Source organism: Gavialis gangeticus, unplaced genomic scaffold, assembly GCF_001723915.1.
Source record: "Gavialis gangeticus isolate Ggan-Ray unplaced genomic scaffold, GavGan_comp1, whole genome shotgun sequence".
Taxonomy (NCBI): domain Eukaryota; kingdom Metazoa; phylum Chordata; order Crocodylia; family Gavialidae; genus Gavialis; species Gavialis gangeticus.
The window spans coordinates 252455088-252474971 of record NW_017729032.1 but is presented as its reverse complement, the minus strand read 5'-3'; the positions used below and the strand labels follow the sequence as shown (position 1 = coordinate 252474971).

The 19884-nt window shown below is 43.0% G+C and overlaps 1 long non-coding RNA gene across 1 annotated transcript; it reads right to left on the bottom strand.

Moving 5' to 3' along the window:
• Window positions 1-399: 399 nt before the first annotated feature.
• On the bottom strand, window positions 400-14722 carry LOC109302581. The gene is made up of 3 exons (XR_002098852.1): window positions 14709-14722; window positions 9808-9813; window positions 400-504 (listed from the first exon to the last, which is right to left on the bottom strand). It is a non-coding gene; the product is annotated as an uncharacterized LOC109302581 (long non-coding RNA).
• Window positions 14723-19884: the final 5162 nt, after the last annotated feature.

Genomic DNA, 19884 nt, shown 5'->3' with positions numbered 1-19884 from the left:
ATTTCGATTAGGGTAGATGTATAATGCTCCTTTACAGAGAGAGCACCCCCTTTCCTCCCTACTCTGTCCCTTCTGTACAACCTGTAGCCCTCCTTGTGTACTACCCAGTCATGGGTAGGGTCCCACCAGGTTTCGGTTAGCCCTGCTAAATCAAAGTTATTATCTGCAAACAGAAGTGTGAGTTCTTCCTGCTTGTTCCCCATGCTCTTAGCATTAGTATAGAGGCACTTGAGCCCTCTGAATGGTGCCTTTGGTGTGCCCCCCTGCCCCTTCTAATGCCCAAAGGGCCCCTTGGTACTTACCTGGGGTGCACTGCTGCATATGTCACAGTTTGTAGGTTCTAGTCTCTCTCCATCCCCTGTCGTACTTAGTTTAAAGCCCGACGTAGGAGGTCAGCCAACCTGTAAGAAAAGAGACTCTTACCTTTTGTGAAGAGATGAAGGCCATCATGTCCCAGGAGATCCCTTGCACAGAAGTGTGGATTGTGGTGCAGGAAGACAAAACCTGCACAAAAGCACCAACTCCGGAGCCGCAGTTGACTTCCCTGACACAGGTGACATGATGCCTACTAAGACTAATAACCGGGGGGATCAATGAGAAAACCACTTGCACCCCTGTCTTCCTAAGCCTGGTCCCAAGACCCCTGTAGTCACTCATGATACACTCTGGACTACTCCTGGCTGCATCATTTGTTCCCACATGGATGAGGACCATGGGATAGTTGTCAGAGGGCCAGATGAGGCCAGAAATTCTCGCCATGATGTCCCTGATCCTGGCTCCAGGCAGGCAGCAGACCTTATGTACTGTGGGATCCAGAAGACAGATGGGTCCCTCTGTTTCTCTCAGCAAGGAGTTGCTCACAATGGTGATGCGGCATCTCTTCTTCTGCTTCCCTGGCTGGCTGTCAGCTCACTTGGTGATGGTGGCAGGCCCCTTCAATGCACTTTCCACCACTGCACACTCCTCCACTGCAGGCTGGGCCTCATATTTGTTCCCCAACAGCACCAGGGGAGCTGTTGCTGAGGCGAGAGATCTGGCCCTTGAGATGACCACCCTCCACTCACCAGCATCTGCTTCAGGGCATTCCCTTGCAGCTTCTCTACCAGTAGTTTTGTCCTGCAGAGAATGAAAGTAGCCATAAATCTCTTCTTCGATTGCCCTGATCCCCCACAGCCTGTTCACCTCTGCCTGGAGTTCCCTCACCTGTCCCTCCAGGGCCTCAATCCAGACACGTGGGAAAGGCAAGGGAACCCCCAGCCCCCACACTAGCCCCAGGCCTCAAAGGTCCCGCCAAGCAAACCCCACAGGCAAGGGACCAGGGCACTGCTGACTCATCCACGGGACCTGTCTATGGATGGTATGGTATCTGTTTCAATGGTAATCTACACCATTCCATTTGGTATGGGAAAAAAGTGAGGTAGGAGTTCTAACTTCCATTTTTTTATTGTTAAAAAAATCACTTATTTTTCTGATGTGTCAAGGACTAAAACAGACTCACAGAGAAAAGATAAAAGATTTGCAAGCTTTTATTTTTATTTTAGGTTTCAAGGCCTCTCTTTTATTTATATTAAAAATTCATTTTAGTATAAGTAGGGAAGAAAAACATCTAATGTTTTACATTGGTAAAATGAGGTACTGCATGCTGTACATTAGTAAAAATAACAGAAACTTGGGTGCCAGTACTGAGTGATTGAGCTCGTGTATTATTTTTGGATGCGTTAACAGTACCATATGGAACAAAGCCCAATTCCCGTAACCTATTAGCAATGTATATTAGTTTAAGCATTGCTTTAAATATAACTTAAGTTCATATGGATAATTGGTTGGCCTTTTATATGCTAATTACATATTTCTGAACTTCAGTATATTAAGTACTAAGTGCTAGAAGATGTATTCTTTCTAAATTGATTAATTTAACCTTGATCATATTTGTTTCTTTCTTTGAAGTCTTGTTTTATGCTTTATTTTCTCTTTTGGTATTAAAAAAAATCCCATTTTTATATCCAAGCCTTGTTTCAATAACCATTATTTGAAAGGTATATTTTATAATGCTAAAAAAATGAGAAGAAAAATAATCAAGGAGCCTCTTTCCCATATCAAGGCATTATCATGCTTTCTCACTCACAGCTGGGGTTGGGGGAGGATGAATTACTTTTTTTCATAGCAGACTGAGAAGACATACTATGTAACAGAAATATAAGAAAATAAGAATTAATCATAACAGGTCCAGAATTGACGTTATATTTGTGGAAGTTATGGTCACACTGGATTTTCTCACATTTTCCTTATTCTTTTCATAAGACCTTAAGTCCAAAAAATATGAAACATGTCCTTAAACATGCTTTAGTCCATCTTTATTCAACAATGTATTCAAGTCTTAAGACGGAACATTAATTTGGCTTAGAGATTGCTGTTTTACAAGGATGTTTGTACAATACTACCATGACTTGAAAAAGGGATCTTACACTGGGCTAGATTATTTCTTACAGACTTACAGATTCATAAGGAAAGAGAACCTTTTGTGGGTATCACAGGGTACATACAGACATCTGGGGAGATTAGGGGGAGGTTGGATGAAGTTAAAAATGGCCATCTGATTTCAGGTAAATTGGGATGGGGAGGTGGGAATGATTGGGATGGCAATCAAGCTCTGGGGAGGAAATCAAGCTTTGGGGGGTGGGGGCAAGCAGAGTCCACAGGGGGTTGGTGGGATCCTAGAGGGATTTTTTAGCCCCCTGAACACCTCCACCCCCATACAAACAACCCCCTGGCCAACCAATGCCCCCATCGTGCCCACCCCCTCCACCCCAATTTCCTTCCTCAGCTCCTGACACTGGTAAAAACTGGCATGGGGGAGGCTGGCTCGTCTGTAGTGGGGGACAGTGGGCTAAAAATAGCCCAGTACTGGAGGTGAGGGATGGGTAGGGAAAGTGTAGCCCCGGGGCTGGGGCCAGTAGCTGGACTTTCCCAGTTCCAGGCTGCTCTGGGAACTGTACAGAAGTTTGGTTAAATCAGTCTTGCTGGACCCTATATAAATTATACTACCTTGGAGGTACACTTAACACAGATTGGGTCGGCCATTTTTAGACTGATCTATCTGTCTTGAACTGCTGTACAGTTCAGACTTAGGGATAACCTAACTAGGGATCTAAGTATAAAGTCCCAGGTGAGCAAACTAAGTTAGATTGAATGGCCATTTTTAATGCAACCTAACCTCCCCCAAAGCTCCCTGAACATCTGTATATACCCAGAATGGCTACACAGAATCACAGAGTGAACTATCATGATGCTTTCTCCTGAAAGGAACTCACTGTGCATGTCTACTTGTGCTATTAATGTGCAGTAATAAACTCTGATGCATATTGGAGCAGAGTTTACTGCTCCCAGGAGCACTGTTTGAATATGCAGCCGGGACCTCAGCACATTGAGCAGGGTTGCAGCAGCCCTGACTGGCAAGGGGCCTGAGGGATCAGCCTGCCAGCCCGGGGCTGCTCCGACCTGGCTCAGTGTGCTGTGGAGAGGCTGGCTGGGGGATGTGGTTGCTCTAGTGTGGGACTAGCTAATGCCCCAGGCAGCTGGGTAAGTGTCTACATGTGTGTTGGTGTGCACTAAAAAACCCTGCAGCAGGATAGTACTTGTATGTACAAGTACTAACCTGTGGCAGAGCTTATTAGTTTACTGCGGCCTAATGGGGTTCACATGTAGACACTGAGACATTTACTACAAGAGCTAATTAGGCAGCTCCACAGTAAATGTCTCATGTAGACATGCCCACTGAAAAGGAGTCAGGAAGGAGTAGTAAGGGTAGAGCAGAACTGTCTGACCACACAGCATAGCATGATGCCCTGTTTTAAGGGGTGTCAAATATTAGTCTCCCACCCTGGTGCACTCAAAGAATTCTGTGGTGGTGTTTCTCTGACAAAATGACTCTTGTTGCTCTTCCTAGAGCTTTAAAAGCATAATTGAGCCTATATTGATTAAATATTTAAAAGCACATATGGAATAGTGATGGAACACATCACTACCACTGACTCTGCCATTCTTCCTCAACTTGCACAGTTCTTACTCAGCAAGCAGTCCTTGAGACTACTTACTGACTAAGGGGACTGCTAAGGATGAATAAGGGTAGTAAAGCTGGGCCCTTTGCCAGCAGATCAAAGGAGTTATTAAATATTTCCATTTACAAGCTTTTAACATACAATGGAGAAAGCAAAAAAATGCAGTCATGTTCAGATGTCTGCAGAGCAATATGTTGGTGACCAAGGATGGTGCATGACTAAATTTCATGCTACTCTGAACCATAAATAATTTACAGCACTATTAGGCCACCGGTTTAATTCCCCCATTAAATTGGCAGTCATCCTATCCAGGTGTCAGCCATTTTATATGCAAGAAAAATCCCTTTGTTACAAAATTTCATTAATTTTTACATTTATCCAAAACAATCAATTGAAGCAAAAAAAGAATAAGCTATCACTTCTAAATTGAGAGCGCTTTGTTGCACCTGTTACACTGGGCATCTTTTCATTGTAAAACCATACCAGCAGGTACAAGCGTATATCACAGTTCTGGCTCTTGAGTATAATTAAAGCAGCTAGTTTCCCTTTTTAAATCTGCCAGTATGCAACAGGAAGGAAAACAATGCCTTAACAATACTTTGAAAATTTGGACATATGAAGCTAGGCACCTGCATGAATAGCCTACATGACTGCCAAGCACTCAAGATTCTTACTGACATCAATAGGAATGGCAACTGTTCTGCACTGCTGAAAATTAGACAACTGTCGTGGCTATTAAAATATGGCATTAAAGGCCTAACTTTAGATCTTAACATTTGGCCAAGACTTTTTTATTTTCTAAGGATCCAAATGCTGGTTATGAATATTGGATCTGGCCAGAAATGTTTAAACCTGGAAAGAGAAAGTTGCAGAGGGACAATCTAAAGCTTTAAACAGGGTTACTTTGCCTGGTGATATAGAGAATTATCCCTGAATGACTCAAAAATGGGTGGTCCAGAGGAAGAGACGGTGCTTGTTAAAGCAGCCCCTACCAGAATCAGAGCTCTACCATGGCTCTGGAAGCCAGGGGTCAACATCACCATTGATTGTCCAGCCAACCAAGGTGGGCTGCAACCACACCTCTGAACTCCTCTGGATCTGTCCCTGAGTCAGGGTAAAACTATTTGGGCAGTCTATACGTGCCTATTAGCATGCAGCAATAAGCTCCAAATCAGCTTATTGCTGCTGAGCATGCATCTGCATGTACACCCAGACTGCAGCACACTGAGCCAGGTTTCAGAAGCCCTGGCTGGTGGGGAGGCGGGGAGAGAAAGTCAGCCTGCCAGCCTGGGGCTGCTCCAACGCAGCTCAGAGTACTGCACAGAGGCTGGTTGGGGCATGCATGTGCTTCAGTGTGGGGCTAGCTGGCAGGCAGCTCCCAACTTGAAGTACCTTTGTGCCCCAACCAGCTGTTTCAGCATCTATACCGCTGTGCACAAGAAAAATCCACAGCAGGCTAGTACTTATTTACAAGCCCTCTCCTGCTGCAGAGTTTATTAGTTTTGTGTGTCCTAATAAGGGTGCACATGCAGATGGTGAGATATTTATTGGGCAGTTAAATAGGCAAGTGCACAGCAAACATCTAATGTACTCCGTTTTACCTTGTGTCTATCTGTATCCATCCAAGGGTGGCTGTTTGATAAAGGCAAACTGTCTTTATCTGCTCCCTTGCTACTTAGCAATGACTCCCAGGAATAGTGGCCTCCTGTGCAAGTTACCAGGTCTCTCTACTCCTGATCCTGGTGAAATTTTCATTGATATAACACAAACCAAGTTATGTGTGTTTCTCTAGGGTCATAGCTAAGTCTATACATATAGCTCTGTAGGAAGTGTTATGTCCTCCTGCCCCCAAATCCTCAGGTAAGCAAAAAAACCAGACAAACAAAAAACAAAAACAAAGAAAAGAAAAGAAAAGAAAAGAAAAGAAACAACCCAAACCAAAACGGAAAGGGATATATGCCAGAGGCTTCATGACATCTCCTGGGACTTTGTTATTGGTACCAAAGTTGAATGAAAGGTGCTCAGATACAAAGCACTATACAATCATGAGATAAATAGCTTTCACAGATGAGGAAGGTACAGAGAAACTAAGCAAGCTCCCAAAGGCCACAGAGAAAATTGAAGACTGAGTCAAGAATAGAACTGTAGAAGGTATTGGACATTAACTTTTGCTCCAAAGCTAGAAAATAAGGTACTTATTAAGAAAAGTACTTAAGTAAGTGTTTAAGTTCCATTGACTTCCATGAAATTTTCAGCAGATGCTTACTGCTTTTCTCAAGAGGGTCAGACTTAAGCATGTTGTAAAGTACTTTGCAAATCTTTTTAGCCAACACAGGGCCAGACCATCTCTAATGTAATGCACATGGGCACTCAGTACCAGGCTAAGAAATAAGGAGCTGCCCAGTATTGTCTGACCCTACTAAGAGGCAGCAGCACTCCAAAGAGGGAAAGGCTGATATAAGACTGCCAAGAGCCAGGTTAACCTTTCCCTGGTCCCTTTGATAACTGCAGCAGTTTTACATGGTAAGTGAGGATTCAAAGTTCTGAATATGGTAGCAGATACAGACACAGGGAAGGGTAAATCTTGCTCTTGGTGGTGACTATTGACACTCCCTCTTGCATCAGTATCTTGTTCCCAAACCATGTGGCCAGAGGCTTGAGCTCAACTGCTTCCATTCTGGAAACTCCTACTGAGTGCCCAGGACTTGCATGCTACACGCTGCAGCTGCCCCTGGTACATATGTTGTGGGTCAGTCACCTCTGCTCTACACAGTGATGAAAAGCCTATAACAGAATGCCTCTTTGCATTGCCCTGGGATATTGCAGCCACAGGCTGCCGCCATGGTGGAGCCTAACTGAGCTCATGATAAATTTATAAGAACTCTTAATACAAAAAAAGCAGTGCATGAGCTTATTTTTCCTTTACTCAGCAACAAACATCAGAAGAGGGACCAGTTCACTTTAGGTTAATGGAAAAACAATCAGCAGGCATTAAACATGTGTGCAATTTTAGCTTCCCAGTAGGCTTTGCATTTACAGTATGGGCACAAGTGTTGCCAGATGTATTTGTCCCAATGGCTTTGAAACAAATTGATATTTCAATTGAAGTAGAATCTTCATTCTCAAAGCTCTGAATCTCTTCTACTTTCACAGCATATCAAGCAAACCCCTGCTTGCTTTAAGACATCTTTAAATCAAAGAGTTTTAAAACAGTCTTCTGCTAATCAGGGTTTTTTTAAGGGTGTAAACGGGCAAAGAGATTTGCACCCCCTTTTTATTTCTTATCACCCCCCCTACACAATCTTATATCCAACTATCTTATTGTATAACAAAAGGATTTATAAGGAAGGAAGAAAAGTACTCAGAAAAAAAACACTTTACTGGCAAAATCCATAAACAGAACCTTTAAAAGACATTTAGTGGGTCTTCCTACAATAAAATGTGTCCCAAATATAAGTTAGATTAGTGGCACAACAAGAGGCAGCACACATATCTCTCTGTCACATTCACCCTGGATACATAGTGTCCTCAGTATATTTCTGACAATGAAATCTGATATGTAATAACTTGAAAGTAACTGGGTGCTCTGAATTCAATTAGGAAGATATTTTACAACTGATTACATTTTCATAGGTTAGAACACTGTAAATTTTTATTCTACCATAAACCATTTTAAAGTAAAGTAAACAAAGCTCAAAAGCCTCCAAGAAAGCTTCCCCCTGCATTTATAGTTAATTATTCACAGTATAGCATATATTAAAATATAGCAAATAAAAGGGAAGGCCGCCTGCCTACGACAATTACATGTAGAACAAGAGATTAATACTGTTCAATTTTCATGTCAACCTCCTCTTATAAATTCATGGAAAATTGTCACAGCAAGTAGTTATTATTGCTACCATACTACAGTTTTAAACAGTGGTCAAGGGAAAGAAGCTTTTGACATGGAAATAGTCTGCATAATACAAGCCTTCATTGACAAGGTTTCATTCAGCAGTCTGCTCTACCTCATACAAAACAGAATAATGTAATGAAATATAGCAGAATTGGTCATTACTTGTCAGTAGGTGTGTAAGTACCAAAAAAAAATTGAAATTAATAGCAGAGCAAGTCAGGAATTACATCCTCTTTTTAACACTAGAAATGGCGTGTCATGCTGTATTGATGGCTGTTTGTTTTTCTCCTCAGACTACAAATTACAGCAGACGTAGTACTGAATTAACTCTTGAGTTTGTGGGCAGGATGCTGCCCTGAAGATTTGCCTGTGTGGACACTCCACCTGCAGGTGGGGAAAGGGTAGGTGAGTAACTGACAAACATGGAGAACCTGCAGAAATCTGTTGCCAATTCAATCAAAATGATAATACTGACAATGATAAAATCTCAATCCTGAAAAGCCTTGCTCCTATGTACACACTTACTCCTACCCACAATTCCCAATGGAACTCTATACAGTACAAATTTGCTCAAGAAGGCCAAGTTCTGCAGTAGCCCTGCTAAGGCAAATCTCTAAGAAGGTCAATTGTTCATTTGATTCATTACATTTGAATCCCATTAGTGTAAGACAGCAGAATTTATCCCATTGAGTCCAATAAGAGTACGTTCCGTTTTCAAAGGATAATTCAAGATTTCCAATGTCTCATGAGCTCAACAGGGTTGTGCTACACCTGTGCAAGATTTGGGACCTTGGTAGACACCATATTGGGTGGTATATGTGTAGGTATGCGAGGGGTTGGCTTCACAGGTGACCCCTCCTGTGTTGAGGGTTTCTTCTAAACTGCACCTAATACAATGGGGAGGTTGTCCTTGCTCCAAGAAACATCAACCATGGATTTAATGATGGGGCTCGCATCTCCTGCCTGGTAATGGGAAGGCAGCTGATTTGCTGAGACCACTGCTTGGTAAATTGTCTCATATTCTTGCATTCCCCAAACTATATCCAGTCTGTTGTTTCTTGGTTTATGCTTAGATTGTAAGCTATTTAGGGAAGGGACCATCTTTTTGTTCTGGGATTGTACTGCAAGTAGCACAATACAGTTGTGGTCCATAATTAGGACTCCTAGGTACTAAGGTAATGCAAATAATTAAAAGCAAATTGTTACTGGGCATATGTGCAATTAGGTTACTGTGCATTAAAATAAGATGCAATAAACTGCACCTGGGAACATGTCTACGTGCATCTGCATTGGGAACAAGTTCATCCCAACAGAAGCAGCTGAGTCCAGGGTTGCTTCTGCCTGGCTACCTTGCTTGGCCTCTTTTTTGCAGCAGCCAAGGGAAGCTCCATGGAGCACAGGGGTCAGGCCTGGGTTCTGTGGAGCAGAGGAAAACTGTCCTGGAGTGAGGGAAAGCTCCCAGCCATGTGGAGCTTGGGATCACAGCCTGGCTTCGTGCCGCTGGCTTGGGGTGATGTCCCATGGCCAAGCAGGCAGTGAGCTCCCCTGAGCTCTCCTCTCACTTTGCTTGCTAAGGGGATGGGGAATCTCTCTGTCCCTGACCCATTGCTGCAGGGACAGAGAACTCCCCAATCCCAGTGCTCCTGGGGGGAGATGAGAGGTGAGCAGCATTGGGACTAGGGATAGAGAGCTCCTCCATTCCCCGTCCCTCCCCACGACCACCCCAGTGGCCCCCTGCTGCCTAGGCTGACCAGGAGCAAATTGCATCTACATGTGCATATACATGTTCAGCACTGTGCAGTAGCTTATGCACAGTTAATCTAGTACCTGCATTTCTTGAAACTAGCAAACCACATTAGCCTTATTTACTGTGCAGTAAATCCCACATGTATAGACAGCGATGCTTTACTGTGCATTACATTAGTCTAACATGCACTAAAGCATCTTGTATAGACACACCCATTGGGTACATCTACACATTCATGAATGTTCTTTTGCTACTGCACATTAAATTTAGTACCTCTAATACGAGGTATTAACTAAATGTACATTAAGCTGCCCTAATGTGCTGTAATGAAAGCTTATGCTTTTCTGGTGCCGCTTAATGTGCAGTAGCCGTAGCCGTGCAGTATTAGCTGTATTAGCACAGTTTTTGCCATAACACTCTAATGGGCAGTAGAATAGGCTACTGCATATTAAAGCACACATGTAGACATACTCCATATGTATTACCCATCTTGTTTACTGTTTTGATTAACGTTATCAATTTAACTAATTTTAATGCATTTCATAATATGCATTTGAAATCTAAGGAACCATTCTTTTGAATGAAACATGAGGGCATAAGATATAAACAAGGTGTGCTTCTCTTTGGGATGGATCCACAGACATATAGAAAGGAATAAAGGAATTTCACCGTCCAATTGTGCAAAAGGAAAATTAGAGAAGTTATATTTTTCAGGGAGGTAAAAGGTATCAGGAAAAAAGAGGAGAATGAATTCAGTAAGAGTGTTAACAACAAGCTTTGAGGAAATCCTCTCAATCATTATAAGACAAAATATCATGCATTATGATTTATGGCCTAAGTTACTAAACTCATGGATTGGAACACTTTAAACAGCTCTGCAATCTGAAATAAAGCCAGTGAACTGAAATAAGGAAGCTGGTTATAAATTCATGGTATCTCTAGGTCAAAAATGATTGAATGTTTGGGACATGTCCAGCTAGTTTGCTTGAGAGCAAACAGATCTGGCTATCTCTTGACTGCACTTTATGTCTCTTCTGCAAATGCGGGGTACTGCATTAATACTAGGTGCATCATCTCTATGACTTGTGAAATTACTCTTAAACCATTATCTTGAATTAAATCTTTCCTGGGCAAATTCCTATAAAATTACTTGAACTCCCAGAATCATAAATTAATTTTCAGAGCCGTTACTTCTACTTAAGTAGTGATAAGACACCATCATGATGGGCATTATTTAAAAACTTAGGTTTGACAAATGCATTCTAAGAATTAGGTTTAAATTTCTCCTTTTCCTGGATCATAATGCATGTTTTGGGGCTGACTGTGCATTTTTTTCTTAGTGTACAGGTTCTGTAATATAAGACCTTCTCATAATCTGTTAATTGCATGTTTAAAGGGGCTTCCACTATGAGGAACTCTCCCACATCTTTGTGGTCACCTCCCAGCATGGACTCAGTGTACAGAACAGGTAACAGTCCTGCCTTGAGGCCCTGTCTTCATGCCGAGTGCTCAAGATAATGTACCAGTCCTGGCTTCATGCCTAGCCACTAAGTTTCCTGCCCCCCATTCTTGATCATTCAGTTTCACTAGCTTCCCAACTTGGCCCCCACCTAAGAAAGTAGCAGAAATGACCTTCAGCCCTCTGGTAAACAACACGTTATGTGTGGCTAAAGGCAGTTTAATAGAGGCAAAGCATTTCAAGCAAGCAAATATATGAGAAATAAAATGGCTTTTAAACATTAGGTCTGCCACTTGGACAATCACTCTGGCCCTCCATCCTGGCAAACTTAGTTTGTATAGTTCAGGGTTGTTTCATAGTGGGAAAGGGTGAGTCATGAGGTGGTCTGGGGGCCCTGAGTCCATGCAGGATTGGCTGGGGGGGAGGAGGTGGCAGCAGCCCCCTCACCCCTAAAGGAATTTTTAGCATAGAACATACAGCTGGCACTCTCTACATCACCCTGAAATTCTGTCCACAAGTGGGAGCATTTGGTGGCCCCTGGGGGCACATGCTACCACCAGGCTACAGTGCCACAGGGACCTACTAAGGCATAAGCTGGAGAAAGCAACTTAGGGCTGTGAGAAACACCATTGTTTAGTTTCAGTGCCCATTTCACCATTTCAAAGGGACAATGTTTCATTTTATCATTTTGTTTAATTTCAAAGCACTGTCCCATTTTGTTTTATCGAAAGTGTTTTGCTGTTTCGACGCATTTCAACATTTCGGCCCTAGGCTATAATGGGGAATCATGAAAATGCCTAAAATTTTGTCATTTCATGCCTGATTTAGATGAAAATTGCAGGAACATTAGCCCCTTCAGAGGGCATGAATCCCACCAGGTTCCACGGAGATAGGTGTGCAGGTTTCCCAGAAGCTGCACCTCAAACTGCAAAAAGCAAAATTCATGACACTTGCTGGCAGCAGCAGCCTCCTGTCATCCAGCACGCAGATCTGGGGGACCACACCCCCAGGAGGGCTGTGGAGCTGTGCTGGACTCCTCCTTGGGGTGCAGGCCTCTGGATCTGTGCTGGATGACAGGAGGCTGCCACTGCCACCTGGGACTGGCTGGGCTCACACTGTGCCCAGCGCTAGGGAAGACTGATGCTGCCACTGCCCCCAGGCAGCAGCAGCAGCAGACTCCTGTCATCTGTCCCAGTGACGGGAAGCAGGGGAGAGCCAGGGCTGCACTCCATGGGGCTGCGGAGCCACTCAGCATGCAGCCCTGGCTCTCCCCTCCCTCCTGTTACCAGGCTGCTTTGAAACTAAATGTTTCAAAATTTTTGAAATGTTTTGAGTGCCCTCATTTCATTTTGGAGCTTTTTGTTTTGTTTCAATTTTGCTGTTTCAAGCTTGTAACATGTGGAAACAGCTTCGAAACAAAACACTCAGTGATATTTTGGACAGCCCTAGTAAGCATACCCCAGTCATCATCAGGCAGGTAGATGCTGTGGTCTGAGCAATCCTTCAGTGATAGCTACCATGTAGGGACATGCTGCCTGCGTTTGCTGTAGCCTGTGGCATGCTTACATTCACCAGGGAGTAAAGGGTTAAATAAATCTTTGTAGGGGTTACTTTTCATTTATTTTTTAATCATGGCCTTTGTTTGCTGTTTCACCTGTTTCTTTGCTTTGCCCTTTTCAACACATCTGTTGTTCTGTTTCATAGAATTTTTACCTCTTCAAAATTGTGGCCATGGTATTTAAAAAACAGGGAGGGAGGATCTGTGCACAGATAGTCGAAAGTGTTCCTCCTCCCCTATTTCCCTTCCCCTCCCCTCCCCTCACAATGGGAATGGGCATTGATTTTAGGGAGGGCAGTCATACTGGGCACTTATACATAGGACGGATGCCTGTTTCAATGCAAGCTAATTAGCATGCTCCAGCGGACTTGGAATCAAGTGTATTCAGTGTCCCCACACTTAAAAATGGTGGTGGGAATGTTTTAACTAAAGCTTGTTGAACACCCCCACTACCATTCTGAAGTGCTGGATGCTCATTACACAAGATGCTGCAAGCGTTTTAATTAGAGGAACTCCTGAGAGTCTTTTTAATTAAAGCACTGCACCTCCACCCCACCCAGAGCACATGTAAAGACACCCTACATTGTATGTCTCACTTTAGTTAGACAGTGATTGATGCGGTGTAAGTTAAGTGTACACTTAACACTTTAGCCACCACCCAGGTGAAAACAAAGTAGCAGTACTACAAAGGCATAGGGACCCAGTATGCCTGGATTCCTGCCCAGAACTTAAGATAAAACCACTTTCTCCCCTCCCTCCCCTCTCCTAGTTACAGCCCCAGAGCACATCTCAACACCCATCTAAACATTTACACCCTCAACTTTCCCACTTAGCACTCCCTCTTCCCTTCACCACCGCCTCATCCGATTCTGGAGAAAACACCAGGAGAGCATGTGTTCAATTCTTTGTGTTTTTCATGGTGTTTTATTTACATTACGATTCACCACCCTTAGGGTGGAATCTGCAGAAGTCGTCAGCCAACATGTCTAAAACACACAGTGCTTGTCAACTGACCTCGGTTTGAAAATTTACAGGCATAGCACTGACAGGAGGAAAGGGCTGCTGTCCCTGCAGTGGTACGAGCAAGAGACGGAGCATACATACAGGGACCGTGGAGTCACTGTTGTGCAGCATGCATGCAGGGACCATGGACTGGGGTATGTTGCACATGCTGGCATCCATAGGTGTCTTCAGGCACCTCCTTTGGACAAGGGGCTGTCTGCAGTGACAAGCTTCCATACAGAGATAGCAAGGCACTTCTCCATGGATAAAGCACCCTCATTGCCACTATCTGTCACTATTTGTGGGGAAAGCTTGGTACAGATCCCCGTGAAGGTATCCTTAGACATGTAGAATTTTGCACACCATTGCTCATGGTTTCAGGTGGCCACTGTGTAGAGCTGCACCCACATCCACCCAGGAATAATATGATAGCCTGTGGCCAAAAGATCTTTAGGGCAGTGGCTGCTATCATGGACTAGGGTCCAGACATAATCACAGACCCTCTGTTCTTTGGCAACAAGCACATGCAGAAGATTCTCTTCTGTGAGTACTGTTCCATCATTCTTGGCACCAATAAAAGTAATAATGACGTCCAACAGAGCTCAGTAATGTCATCTTTTCTGCTCAGTCTCCCTCATGTGTTCATGATGCCAGGCCAGCAAGGTCTGCAAGGTTACAATTACATACATAGTGGCCAATGGTGTTGGAAGCTCCAGGTCACAACCATTGGTAGCAGGTAGGACGATGCAGCAGAAATTCAGGCAGGCAGTGAAGGGCCTGAGGGTGCAGAGAGTCATGCCAAAATCCATCCCACAAAATCCCACCCACAATTTAAACAACCTGTTGATGGAAGAAAAATGGTACAAGTGACTGTGTATGGTGTCTCAGGTCACCTGCCAGTGAAAGAGAAGGGGTGCATTCAGCTACTCTTTAAACCACTTGGACATGCCAATCCAGTGATTTCTTCATGGCAGGGCAAGTCACAGCACAACCAGTCCCATGACAAATATAGCATCTGTTTATAGCCCTGTTAATTAGTGCACTTTCACTGGCCTGCACAGCAGCACATGGACGTACTGAGGTCTTGCTACTTGTAAACACTGAACTAGATAGCCAACACTGACTGGGAAAGGAAGGAGTCAAATTCATATAGGGCCCAAGGTTAGCATAGTGAATGGACTGAGGGGACATGAGCAAGTTTCTTTTTTCCTCACTTTGCATCAAGAACACTAACTGAAAAGGGGCACTTGCTATTCTGCTTGCTATTCAAGTGGAATAAGCGATGTTTCTTCCCAGACTCTGTCTATTCTACCGGAAACAGCAGAACTTTGGAGGGGCAAAATAAAACCCAGATTTACTAAAGGAGGCAAAGTACATGCTTAAGTGGAAAGGCATATTAAAAGTTTTGTTGAATAGGGACCTAAACAAAGGATTATGATACCCAAAGCTGAGTGTTTTCCTTTATGTCTTTCCTTTTCCACCTTTGCTTTGTGCAGTGCTACAGATAGTCCCTTTTATAGTGCTATACCCTTGAGACAATGAAAGCATTATTTCATTAACTTAGCAGTTGTTTACATATCCCATCTCATTCACCTGAACACATGAGCCAGTATTGTCTTATGTACATCATAGTCATAATAAATATAAATATTTACGATGAAAGATTTTCTCTAGTGCTGCTTTGAACAAATTTTCCCAGAACAAACAAAACTTAATTCTAGGAAAATAGCATTTGAGCTAGATAATAAAGTGAAAGAAGAGCAACACTTGTATCTGAAACATACAGCAAACTATATGGAAATAAATTTGAGATTAACAAATGAAGGAAATAATGGAAATGGAATATGACTACATTGGCTTCCTATGTATTTTATTTCCCTAGGGTTGAATTTGCATTCAAACTATGTTAGATAGCTCTTGGAAAAGATTACAACATGGAGGACAAATAACTAATTTAATAGAAATGAATCATACTGTGAGGCTTGTCTTTGAAGATCTAGCTCTGATGAAAAAAAGCTTCTGAATTAAGCTTGCAACTTAATTCTTAATATACAGTAGGAAGTCCATATTGGAATCAAGCATTTTACTCAATTTTACTGAAATCTGAAAGTGCATAATATACTTGTATGAAAACTCTTATGAGATAAAAATCAATGGAAGAATAAAAAATATAGTTCAATGCTGATCATGTTTTTTGCAGAGAAATGAAGGAGATAAATGGCACGCATTTCATCATTTGAGGCATGAACTTCCTTTTGGAAGTACTAAAGCAAAGTGCAGTAACTGCCCATACTGAGCCATGCACATGGTGCATGGCTAGTTTTCACTGCTACTTCACTGTAGCAGTGTGCTTAAATGGGGGAATGCACCGCTATGGCGAAGTAGCTGCCGATCACGTGTAGACTCATGTGATCACTATGTCATGGTAATGTGTTGTACAGTGATGTAGTGTGTCACTATGGCAGTGTAGGGTGATGTGTAGCTGTGCCCATTGATATCTAAAGTTCAGTAGAAAATCCCAGAAATAAAAATAAATTTGTACAAAAAGGTTTTTTTTCCTCCTGTGTTGGAACTCACAATGTGATAAAAGGCAATGCAGTATGTCTCACTGGGTGCATCTACATGTGCAATTAAGGCAACACAATAAATTCCAGAGCAGTTTGCACCAGAGTAAACTGCTCCTGTGCACAGCACCTACACATGCACCCAGGACAGCAATGATTTGCCCTGGGGTGGAACATGCCCAGGCTCTCAGGATGTATGGGGGGGTCAGCCCCAGGCTCCAGGTGGTAGTGTCGGATGACAGAGAGACTGGCTGGGGCAAGAGGGTGCTGACCCTGTGGAACCATGGCTAGCAGGCAGAAGTCTGACCTCCACCAAATCACCATTTACACATGTGTTGCAGTGCAGTGAATGACTCCCCCATGAGATAGGACTGTCCCCAACAATACTACCTTATGGCAGAGTTAATTAGTTGGTGATGCTTTACTGCAGAGCTAATTAGCCAACTCTGTAGAAAAGCACACATGTAGATGGCCGTGTCTAGATGAGTGCAGCCATTCAGTATGTGGCCACATACTGCACATTTAGATGTTCTCTGCTCTGCACAGGCATCGCGCATCACTCAAAAATGGAGCTGGGCCACCTGGAGCCATGCTCTGGCTGCTGGCCAGGCTCCACGTGGCAGAATCTCCACTGATGCAGCCCCAGGAGGCCTCCAGGACCCCAGGTAAGGCTGTTGGGGCCAGCCCAGTGCTGGCTCCAGTCTCTCCTACCTGACCCAGGGTAACCTGCTGCATGCCAATGCGCACATGGCACAGGCATTCCCCAGGGACAAGTAATGGCAGCGCAAGGTCTGTCACTGCTATTTCTCCCTGTGGAACCAAATGTCCACGCTTACCTGGATGTGGCCACTGTGTACTAATTAAATTTGTCCACACATCCTGTACACATTTAGGCTTATTACTTTGCTGATATTTCCGCTTCTTGGCTTTTGCTTTGATTTTATCTTCTGTCTTAACCCTTACAGTCCTCAACAAATTGTCATGCATTTTTTGTTTGTTTGTTTGTTTATTGCAAGATCCATAACTCTATTAATGTAAGTTGCTGGAGATGAAATGGGTAACAGAAGTGTAAGAATGATCAAAGGCCAGAAAGCTGATATTGAAGAATACATCTATGCATCCCCTTATGTTGTTACATCTAGACATGTTACATCTAGAGAGAATGCTGATTTCCCCAGCGATATTCCCCTCAATGTAGCCTGGCCTACATAGACTTTCTGAAGGGTTTTTCACAGAACTTTGTGTACTTTAACACACACTGTCTGAAGATTTGATTCCATCTAAAATGCAAGTGTCAAAATAACGTTAATAAAACAATGCCCTACCCAAATTCTTTACATACACAGTGGAGAAAAAGGAGGGTATGACACATGCCTACCAATACAGGCTCCATTCCCAGGCATACTTAAAACTGAAGTACTAGTTCAACATAGTTAACAACTCTGGGCTTCAAATCAAGCAGGATGATAACTTTCCTTCCTCCATCCAGCAAAAAGTTTTCTTCCCCGTATTTTGTAAATAGGATGTACTTGCCTTATTGCATAGCCTTTAAATAAAACTTAAGCAGCAGAAAGAGAATAAGAAGGACTACAAGCTGCTAAGCAGCTGAATTTCCTGACCAGATTACCTCAAAGCTGGGGATGAAATGCAGGATCCTTCACATTTTGTAAAATTGGTGCAATTGAAAACATATTTTGGGCCATTTAAAGACTGGCATTTCTCCTGAAAAGGGTGATTTCTAAACTACAGTTAGAGGTAGAAATATCATATATTATACTTTCACTGCTGTAATATATACCTAAAGGAAAGTAATTACTAAATGAATCCTTTGGGGGATAAAACTGATTCTAATTGAAGAATGGCATGGGATGGGCAGCCTCAATTCTCTTTATAAACTCTATTAGCAGTGCTCCTTCAGTCTCAGACTACAAGACAGCGAATTTTCCACCATTAAACAATTATCCAAACCACCCTGTTACCAGATTTGCCCATCACTTTGGGGTGTGCTCATTTATTACAGATACATTTCTAGGGTCTTTGTAATTCTATCAGTGTGCTGCCTCCTTTACTTGTGTTTCTATACGGAGTTGTATATCTCCCTTCTGCAAGTCCTCACCCCCAATGGAGCTATCTTGCAGGACTCAGTTTCAGTGGGGCTGGGTTTCTCCAGTCACCAAATCAGCCATATACATACACACTCACATAGATTAACGTGATACTCCTGACTCGGCCAGGTTGATCAGCATGTACAGGCTGACATCCCCATATGCCAGGAATCAGTTCATTAAGGTAACAATAAACTGCAGTCAGACACAAGCACACAGGTAAACAGAATACCTCTGAATCCAGCTGGGTGTCCTGCTGACACCCTCATAGGCCTGCATTCAGTTCACTGGGGCACGTCTGAGCCAAACTGGGTCAATCAGCCTATGTAGGCTGATCCCCTTATATGTCTCAAACTCAGCATGTCCCAATCTTTTGCCCTAACTGTCCTAGTAGTGGTAGCCTCTTGATGAGCGGACCCCACAGTCTTTTGGGGCTTCACAAGGATCTTTGGCTTAGGTAGAAGAAGCGTTGCTGTAAAGCAAGTAGGGAAGGGGAAGTAGAGAAGGAAAAATATACCCAGTTACCACCAGTTAGACTATCAAATTTATTTATTGCTAAGTATATGAAATTTATGATGGTACTAGTAATAACAGACATGCAAGGGGAAACACAAAAATAATTACAATAATACCGTGGTTTAATTGAGTATTTGGGGAAATCTAGCTCAAGCTTAATTAACAAAATTCAGGTTCAGAAAGCTATGCCTAGAGATAAAAAGAAAAGGAGAGAGAGAAAGAGGGAGAAAGGGAAAGAGAGAGTGATAGCTGGGATCTCCATTCCAAGGCACTCACGTGGTTTGTTGACAGGCAAAGTTCCTAGCACGATCATTGAAGGTTAAACAGGCGACGGAATGAGACAATCTGTTTATCCCAGCTTCTTGATACAAACAGTGGATGGTGCTTCTCCCTCTTGAAGCACACTGTTTGCTGCTTTACAGCTTTCTTACACCCTTAGTCCGCCTCCTCTTCAAAGCATTCTTTTAACTGTGTAAATCAAGAGGGTCCCAAGCCATCATTGACAGGGAAAATCCTGTTATATGAACAGTTTCAATTTAAATGAATTACCTCTTTCAGTGACAAGGGGTTATCTGGTTTGGAATGTCTCAAGAAACTAATTAACATCCAGGAAAAATGTGAAGTTTTAAGGAGTAACCAGACACCTAGGAGCCAGCTTGAAATTATTATGAATATAGAAGATATACTGGAAGGCCTTCTCAGATGGCCTAGCTATGCTTGCACTATGAAGTCAGCATCAGCGTTTTGTATTTTACTTGTTGTGAATAAGCCTCAGCTTATCGTGACTTTCAGATCTTACTGTAGTCTTTTAACATACTTAAGGGGTTGATTACTTCAAGTGTTCATAAACTTTGTGGGGAGGACTTCCATCAGTCATCCTGGGAAAAGTATGACAGCATTTGTGGTCAGGGCTCCAATGGTTCAAATGTTGCCCATACCCGCTCTGTCTCAGTCTCTTGCCTTAGCATTCCCTAACCCAG